Here is a 9,606-nt window from a genome sequence, read left to right on the forward strand (position 1 = left end):
TTCTGTGCTCAGCTTCTCAGCAAAATCACTTCCGTATTTAATACATAGGTAGTTCTTAGCAACTACTTTCATCAGTTCACTGGGTTCAGAAATAGGATTCTACAGCTTCTTTTTTCTTTTTTTTCTCTTTCTCTTTTTTTCTTTCTTTCTTTCTTTTCCCTGGCTGGGCCAGTTAACCACACTTTCAATAGTTTCCACTCTCGTTTATTACTGTGACGAATGTACAGATTCCAGTAACTATTATTGCTTGGTTTCCACTCTTCACTATTACTGGGATGAGTAGGAATCGTATATATTTTCGTTATGTCTCCTGCAGTCCCGGGTCTCCACAGTCCCCGTTACCTCCTTTCCTGGGCTAAGCGTCACCAGGGCTGTATGCAGTACGGGGAAACTCTTCTTGCGCTGCCAGGTTGGCTTCATTCTTCTCTTTTGCTCGCTGTCTCCCTCTGCATCCGCTCCATGATGCGAGAGTGTCTGTGGTCTTAGCGTCATTGCTGGACTGGACAGTCCACTGTCTCGGTCACGCCATAGTCACTCTTTGGTTTCTTCGGTAGGGTTTCCTTTCCCCATTTTCTTCTGCTTTCAGCTTTCCTTGCGTCCGCTTCTCACGTCAGCTGTCTTCCAGGTCTGCAGACTGCACTTCCTGGTTTCTGTCCGCTCCCTCTGCAATGCTGACTTGAACCTCCCAGGCTTCTCTCCAGTATGGAGCTCTGCCATCTCTTTTTATAACGTGCAGCTGGGCCTTCCCTAGCAGAGCCTCGGGGTCCTTTCTCACTGTTGTTTAAGTGTTCTGTATCACTCGAGCACTCTTCGTCGTCCCAGTATTACCTGAATATTTCTCTTCAGAGTGAACCAGTGATGTTATAGCACAATAACAAACAGTAGCTTGTCCTTCTTGGCTTCTTTTTGGGTATCTCCTGATGAGGTCCCGCTTCCCTCTACCCCTAGGGAGGGTATTGCGTAGCAGGATCACCTCCCTAGCCTCACAGGGAAAGGCTCCACCCGGGGAGAAGTAACTGAATCCCACGATTCGTCACATCGCATTGTAACACAGGGCAGGAGTAGATGGTAGAGAGCATGTGTGATGTGACGGGTTAGGAAGAGTAATATGAGTAATCAGAGCACGTTGGGGCATTTCATGGGATGCAGCAGCAGGGTCTTTCAAATGTATTGGTGTAGGGTGGGTCTGTAAAATGTGTAGCTGCTGGCATTGGCATGGCTTGTGGAAGGCAGACATGAGTGTGTAAGGTGTGTGAGCGAACACCAGGGCAACTAGTGAAAGTCTGCAGGTCAGCAGCGCATGTATTTTGCAGGGCTTACCGTCCTTTACAAGTGTGTGTGTCCGTGGGCCTGCATTAGCGAATGGTTCCAAGACAGCAGCAGCCCAGAGTGTGCAGTGGGCCTTTTAGATTGCTTTGATTTTTGGTTGCCTCTTTTATTTTTGGGAGGAAGCATCATGTGCTCCCATGGGATGTGATGGAGCATGCAAGCAGCACACACACACGCCAGCACTCACACATGACATGCACATGCCCACTCATATACAAACACACCATACCCGCACTGGCACTTTATCCCTGAGGTGTGAGGGATGGAGCCTGCAAGCAGCAGCCACTTACTTACAACCTCACTCACACACCCACATGCTCACACATCCCCTTAATTCTCATATATTCACATTCACTGAGACTCTCTCACCCAGCAGCACACTTCACTCACACATGCACTCATAAACAGACCGTTTCCTACATCCATGACTGGCTGTCCTGATTCTGGCAGCAAAAAGGCCAGTGTTGAACCTGAGCGACTGCAGAGGCCGGCTGCGTGATGTCTACAAGTTAGGGCTCATTATAGAGACTCTTATGATGCTCTCAAAACCAGTCTGCGTGCACTGGCTAAACTATTTCCTATACTGAAGGTGTTTGTTCCTTACAAAAGTGATATTGTAAGAGTGTATCCTCTCAGCAACATGCTTGGGGAAAGGAATCTTATAACACTTCCCAAATACCAAATCAAAAAGAATAATAGGATTATGACCAATATTATCACATGAAAGACGCCTTTAGAAACAAATTAGCCATGTCATATAAAGAACTGCCTATCCGTCCAGGTATTCCATACACTGTACGCTCGGACAGTTTCCTCTCTATATAATCTAATACAACACGAGCCGAGCCGATAGAATCCTTGAAACTCTGAGATAAATGGTGCCCCCAGCGTGACCACGATATTATAGACGTCCAATGGAAGTATGCATGTTATCTAACCAAAGCCATATCTTTATAAGTTCCCGCTCATGCCGTTCTAGACACAAAAGGGAAAGCATTACATTATTAGTTTGTGTAAGGCATTATATCGATTTATATGTATGATTGATTTCGTGGAGTACATGATCGAACACATCTTTACAATTATAACAATGAAATGATTTATAAAATTAGGAACTGCTTTAGGAACAGTGAAATGTGATTTTAGAAATTGTATTTGAAAATATTGAAGACATTGATATAATGATGGAGCATGATTTTATTATATTTGTCAATCTGTTGGGTGGAGATGTCTGAGGAAGTTTTGTATTTTGTCTAAGCTTTCTGTAATGAAATCCAAATGCACAATAAAGACGTAATTAAGTATTACACTTCAGCCTACATGGAGCAGTTTAGCATAGGTTGTGCTGCAATCTGTAGAAGATGTAACCGGCCAGATGTTGATTTTTGCCGATTATTTTGATCATGCCCAGCTTTGGACGTGTATTGGTCTGGTGTGTACTGTAAAATCACACTCACTATGGGGACTGAACTCCCACTTGTTCCTACTAAAACCCTTTTGGGCGATCTTGGTAAAAGGCTAGCTACTAAACACAGGTTCGTTCATTTAGCTCTTTTAATTGCTAAACACTGTATATGTTAATGTTAATGTTAAAAGACATTTGTACCGTGCACTATCACCACCGTAGTGGTCCCTTGGCTCTCTGGCGGCTCTGAAAGAGGAGGGGAGGTTGAGTTAGTGGGAGGAAGCAGGAAAAGTGCATGAGAGCAGTGATGTGCTGTTGGCGGCCTCAGCCCGGTGGGTACGTTGGCTGGGCCTGGGGTGTTTGCGGCCGGTAGTCACCGTGTACTGTTTTGCAAGGCTATGTGTGTTTTTGTTTTGTTGTTGCAATGTAGTGAAGTTTCTGCGGTTTGTTGTGCTGTAGGTTTTGGTTGTGTTTGGTTTGGAATTTGAGAGGTGTATGCAGAAAGGGAAATTGTTAGTAGTGTTGGTTAGTTTGTGTCTCTATCCTGAATTGAAACGCTCGGCTTGCGTAGTCTCCCCTGTTGCGGCTCTGTCCTGATCTGGGTCTGACTGGCATACAGGTTCCATACTCCTCTAGTCCCCGCGTTTAACATGCTCTCTCATGGCTCCCCTTATCCTCCATTTAGACTCTAGTGGCCAGTGCATCTGCTAATGACAACCTCTCCGGTAGTGGGTAGATTGCCAATGTCTCGATAATTCCACACCAACGTGATACCTGGTGGTAATTAAGTTACGGGGTGGGCGAGAGTGTTGGTGGGATTGTCTGGGTTAGTTGACTCAGTCTCTGTGCGTGCCGCCTGTGTTCCTGTCTATCTGATGTCAACCGTCCTGCTGCCGTGGGCTTTACTCTACCCGGTCAGGGATGTCCGTGTCTTTCCGGTTTAGTTATCCTTTCCTTTTTCCGGTTTAGTCTGCAGTGTTGTAGAGCCAGGTTTTTAGTGATTTCCTGAATTTTAGGTGATCTTCGGTGTTTCTTATTTCCTTTGGGATGTTGTTCCAGGTTTTTGCGGCTAAGTGGTAGAAGGAGGTGCCTCCAAGTTTTTTCTTGAGGTATGGTTTGAGTTCCAGACGGATTTTGTTGCTCGATCGGAGGGGTCTCGTTGGTTTGTAGACTGTTATTTTCTTTTGTAGGAATTCTGCTCCTTGTCTGCTGATTGCCCTGTGCGTTATGCAGATTGTTTTGAAGGTGATGCGATGTTTAACTGGGAGCCAGTGTAGGGTTTTTAGGGCAGGGGTGATGCGATCTCTTCTGGATAGTTTGAGGAGTAATCTTGCTGCTGCATTTTGGATCCGTTGCAGTTTCTTCAGGAGGTATTCAGGTATTCCGAGGTAGAGGCTGTTTGCATAGTCTATTTTAGACATGATTAGGGCGACGATAGTGAGTGTTTTGTGCGCGAAGGAGAGGAAAGGTAGAATTCTTCTTGCCGTCCGGAGGAGGAAAAAGCATTTCTTCACTGTTGCATTTATCTGTGGCTCCAGGGTTAGGTTGTTTTCCATTAGGACTCCCAGATTTTTTACTACCTTCGATGGTGTTGGTGCGTTTCCCATTTCCGTAGGCCATGGGATGGTGGTTTCGTTCTCTTGGTCTTTGGATACGATCATGATTTCTGTCTTTCCTGGGTTGATTTTCAGGTTGTTGGCATCCATCCAGTCGAAGACTTCTTTTAGACAGTCGGTAAGGGTTGAATGGTCGGCATCGGTGTCTTTGATTTTGTAGATGATCTGAGTGTCATCTGCGTAGTTGTAACATGTAACGTTGTATTTTTTTTTAAGATTCTGATGACCGGGGTCTGGTAGATGTTGAAATATAGTGGAGATAGTGAGGATCCTTGTGGTACTCCACAGTCGTTAACTCGTGGAGTGGATTTGAAAGGTTTTATCCATACGGTTTCTGTTCTGTCTGTTAGGAATTATTTGGTCCAGCGTAGTGCTGTGTCTGTTATGCCTATGTTTTCTAGTCTTTTGGTCAGGGTGTCGTGGCCAACAGTATCAAAGGCTGCGGAGAGGTCGAGCAGAATAAGGGCTGAAGTAATGAATAGTATTGCTGTTTCCGTTCCTCTCGCTGGTCTGAAACCGATTTGAGCTTGGTCCAGCAGGTGGTGTTTTTCTATGTGTTCTTGGGTTAGTTTATATACGTAGGTTTCTAGAAGTTTCGCTGGGTAGGGGATGTTAGAGATCGGCCTGTAGTTGGAAAGGTCATCTACGTCGCCACTTGTGTTTTTTAAGAGTGGCTTGATGTATGCTGATTTGAAGATCTTCGGTACAGTCCCTGTTGATAGTGATAGATTTAGAAGGTTCCTGTAGTGTTCTGCCGGCGATCCTTGTGCGAGGATTGATTTGTAGATGTCTGGGGACATGGGTCCATGGGTGATCCTGCTTTCTTGCTTCGTTTAACCAGCATTGCGAATGCCTCTGCTGATATTTCAGGAAAGCTTTGGAGTTTGTGTTGTGGTTCCGAGTTGGGTTCGTTGGGTTGTATGTTGTGGTTGGTTGGTCGCTTTTGTATGGTTTGACGGATGCCGTTGATTTTTTTTTTTTTAAGTGATCTGCCAGGTCGTTACATAATTTTCCTGAGGGGGTTGAGGTGTTATCACAGCCTGGTGGGGTTCTCATTTCTTCAATGATGCTAAACATTTCTTTTTGTGTGTTGGTGGCATTGTTGATTCTGTCATCGTAATGTCTTTTCTTTGCCTTTTCAATTTCATTCTTGTATGCACGGATTTGTTTCTGGTATAGTGTTTTTTTTCCCTGGGTTTTAGTCTTTCCTCCATTCCAATTCCATCTTTCTGTTTTCCTTTTTCATGTCGTTTAATAGTGGGGTGAACCATTTTGCCATTGCTCTTTTTATTGATGGGTGAACGGTTTTTCCGGGGCGATCTTGTCTATCGTATCTGCGATCCATTTGTGCAGTATTTCTGTTTTGCCATCTAGGTCAGCTAGCTCCAGTTCGGTAGTTGAGGGTTTCGTTAATTCCAGTTGTTCTATTAGGTTGCTTTTTATGACGTGTTTCCAGTTTCTTTTGGTGGTGGTTGTGAGTTTCGGGTGTTGGATGTAGGCTTGGGTAGGCAGAGTGATCACGAATGGGATGATGAGATGGTCGCTCCATAGTATTTGTAGCGGAGGTGCCGTGGTGATGAGTTTTTCTTTGGCGAAAATTGCGTCTAGGGTGTGACCTGCCGAGTGCGTTGCTCCTTTGACTAGTTGTCGTAGTTTCATGGTGCTGAGTTGTTCAATTAGTGAGTTTTGGGAGTTGGCGTGGCTGTCTTCGAACCAGATGTTGAAGTCCCCCAGGATGATTAGGTGTTTGTGGTTGATGGCTAAGTTGGTGATGGCTTCTATGAAGTTATCGACGAATGTTTCATCATATGTTGGTGGTCTGTATACCAGGATGAATGTGATGTTGGTTTTTGGGCTCGCTGTTGGGTGAATTACCATGGTTTCGCAGTTGAGGATGTTGAGTGGTTCGTCAGTTTTTATTTTCAGGTGTTCTTTGAATGATATAGCGATGCCTCCTCCTTTTTTGTTTTTTCTGTTTATTTGTAGGCATTTGAAGTCTGTCGGAAGGCAGCCTTGGAGTGTGATTTTGTGGTTGTCGTCCAGCCATGTTTCTGTGATGAACAGGATGTCGTCGAGTAGGTCAAAGATCTCTGAGTGTTTTGACAGGGAACTTGCGTTTATTAGATTGCAGTGAAGTTTGGAGGTGTTGTTTGGTTTGGGTTTTGTCGAGGTCGTCTTCCGCTCGGTGTTGAGGTTTCCTTCTTGGTCGGTCACTTGTTGGGCTGCGGGGTTTGGGGTGTCAGCGTCTTCGAAGAGTTCTTCTAGGTTTTGTCTTGGGTTTTTTGTGTTTTCGGCAGGTTCGTCTTCCGGGGGTTGTGGTTGTTGATTGGAAGTTCCTCTTGCTTTGGTGATGTAGGGGGTTATTGGGACGATCGTCTGTATGTTGTTTGTTTTGGTCATCCTTCTTCTACTTGCTTGTTTTTGATTGATTGAAGTTGCTGCTTCTAATGTTGGGGTGGATTGCCGTGGTGGCCAGTTGTCTGCGAGGTATGGAGTTAGGTAGAGGGATTTTTCTCTTCTCTGAGTTCCTTCGGTTTGTGTTCCTGCCTGTGGGGGTCCAGTCTATGGTTGTTCTAGGTTGCTGTTCTGGCGTGTTTGTTCTTTCGTCTCTTCGTCTTTTTCTCGGAATTGGTCGTTTGCGCGGCATTGTAGGATTGAGAGTTGTTAAGTCTTTGTTTTGGTTACGTCTAGTTGGTCCTGCTTTGGACCAGTTGTCTTGTGGTGTAGTGGCTGATGAGGGGTGTCCGCTACTAGTTGGCTCCGTCTATAGGTGGTATTCCGGCTGGAGTCGATGACTCGTTTAGTCGCTGTCCTAGGAGGGGAAGGGGGATGGTAAGGGTTATTAAGTTGGGTGTTATCGGTGGCTCTCTTTTACTGTCCGTCCTCTTGAGCGCGGTTCATAGAGGTGAGCAGGCTGTGTGTGTTGGGTAGGGTATCAGCTGGTTGGAGGGTGGCTTAGACGGGCGTAGCTTGGACTTTCGCCCTGTGATGCGAGAGGCCCTAGTCAGAGTGACCCACCACCGTAATTCGCTGGTGGTTTCTGTCTCGCTCGGGAGTTTGCTAAATGTGGGAGTGAGCTAGATTTGAGATACCTGTGAAGTGGGAGAGAGGCTAATCAAGTTTGAGATGCCTGTGTAGTGGGAGAGAGTCCTAACATTACAGTTGGGGATCTAACATAATGCAATTTGGGCACAGGGGCCCTGTTATCAATGCAGTTTGGGATAAAACAATGCAGTTGGGGCACGGAGGCCCTGCTAAGTTTGAGACACCTGTATAGTGGGAAAGAGGCCTAACAATGCAGTATGGGATCGCACAATGCAATTTGGGCACGGGGCCCTGCTACGTTTGAGACACCTGTGAAGTGGGAGAGAGGCCTAACAATGCAGCCTGGGATCACACAATGCAATTTGGGCTAAGTTTGAGACACCTGTATAGTGGGAGAGAGGCCTAACAATGCAGTCTGGGATCACACAATGCAATTTGGGCTAAGTTTGAGACACCCGTTTAGTGGGAGAGAGGCCCAACAACGCAGTCTGGGATCACACAATGCAACCTGGGCACAGGGGCCCCGCTATCAGTTCAGTTTGGGATTACACAATGCAATTTGCGCACGGAGGCTCTGCTAAGTTTGAGACACCCGTATAGTGGGAAAGAGGTCTAACCATGCAGTTTGGGATCACACAATGCAATTTGAGCTAAGTTTGAGACATCTGTATAGTGGGAGAGAGGCCCAACAATGCAGTTTGGGCACGGAGGCTCTGCTACGGTTGAGACACCTGTGAAGTGGGAGAGAGGCCTAACAATGCAGTTTGGGATCACACAATGCAAATTGGGCACAGGGGCCCTGCTATCAGTTCAGTTTGGGATTTCACAATGCAATTTGGGCACAGGGCCCTGCTAAGTTTGAGACACCTGTATAATGGGAAAGAGGCCTAACAATGCAGTCTGGGATCACACAATGCAACCTGGGCGCAGGGGCCCCGCTATCAGTTCAGTTTGGGATTACACAATGCAATTTGGGCACAGGGGCCCTGCTAAGTTTGAGTTACCTGTATAGTGGGAAAGAGGCCTAACAATGCAGTTTGGGATCAAACAGTGCAACCTGGGCACAGCGGCCCTGCTATCAATGCAGTTTGGGGCAATGGGCGGTGATTACAGTGATTTGCCTAGTGGTCAGGTATCTAGGGTAGAGTTGTACCCTAGACCCAAGCCACCCTACCTTACGGGTCCTTGTAGTTGCTGGTTGACGGCTGGCCGCTGGCTTCCCCTGCGGACACCTGCTGACACTTCCTGCAGCCGCCTCTGTTGGAGCCGCCCTTGGCCTCGGGGTCCTTAGCCGCAGGGGGCTGCCCTGGGAGGACCAGTGATGAAGGGCTCGAGGCCCAATCAGAGCGGGGATGGGCGGGTTAGGAGGCGGGTGGTTGGGGAGGCAGGAAGAAGCACACGAACGGGGAAATGGAGGTAGGGGAGGGGGCTGGGAGACGGGCTGCACACGGGCGCTGGGGCACACGCAGGCCTAAAAAAACGTACAGCGTGGCCCAGGAGGGTCGCTAAAGGGACTGCAGCTCACCTCTTGCCGATGGAATTGGGCACCAGCACGGTGCTCGCACTGAGTAGCTAAAATGTGGACTGCAAAGCTTGCCCTTGCTTGGATTACGGGATGTTGGAATTGTTCCTGGCCAATGACTGTGAGGAACTCGCCTACATCCAGGATCTCCTTCAAATAAGACCTAAGCGACATCTGGGCTGATTTCAGAGCATATTTCCTGGCCGCGGATGCACAAGAGCATCATAGGTTTGAATGTTGACTTTGTGCCATGGTGCTAACAGCTTGCATAAGCAGCTGATAGTCTGCTCATATATCATGTTCGATGCTGCACCGAGTTTGATCAATTTACTCTTCTATACTCTGCAAACTATATATATATTTTAAAGTATCGCTTAAAGAGTCATAATGAAAATGCCAAGCTTGTGGTTTTGTATCAGGATGTTAGGTTTTTAAATGAAGACGGTGTGAGAGCAAATGCTGGGTGAAGCCTAGCCTATCAATAGATTTGGGATGCAGGAGGCAAGGGCAGAACACAGTGTGGGATGCCTGATGTCTGAGACACAGGCATTCCTTCTCACAAGTCCAGCACCTATTCTTGCTTCCTTCTGTATGATCAGCTACACAAATTACACCCAGCAGGAATTTCCCCAGTTACTCCCATCTCCTGCCCCCACTCTGAACAGATTATTTCTAAAACTTATGGCCAC

This window comes from Ambystoma mexicanum, chromosome 3q (genome assembly GCF_040938575.1).
Source record: "Ambystoma mexicanum isolate Mex_15411 chromosome 3q, UKY_AmexF1_1, whole genome shotgun sequence".
Classification (NCBI taxonomy): domain Eukaryota; kingdom Metazoa; phylum Chordata; class Amphibia; order Caudata; family Ambystomatidae; genus Ambystoma; species Ambystoma mexicanum.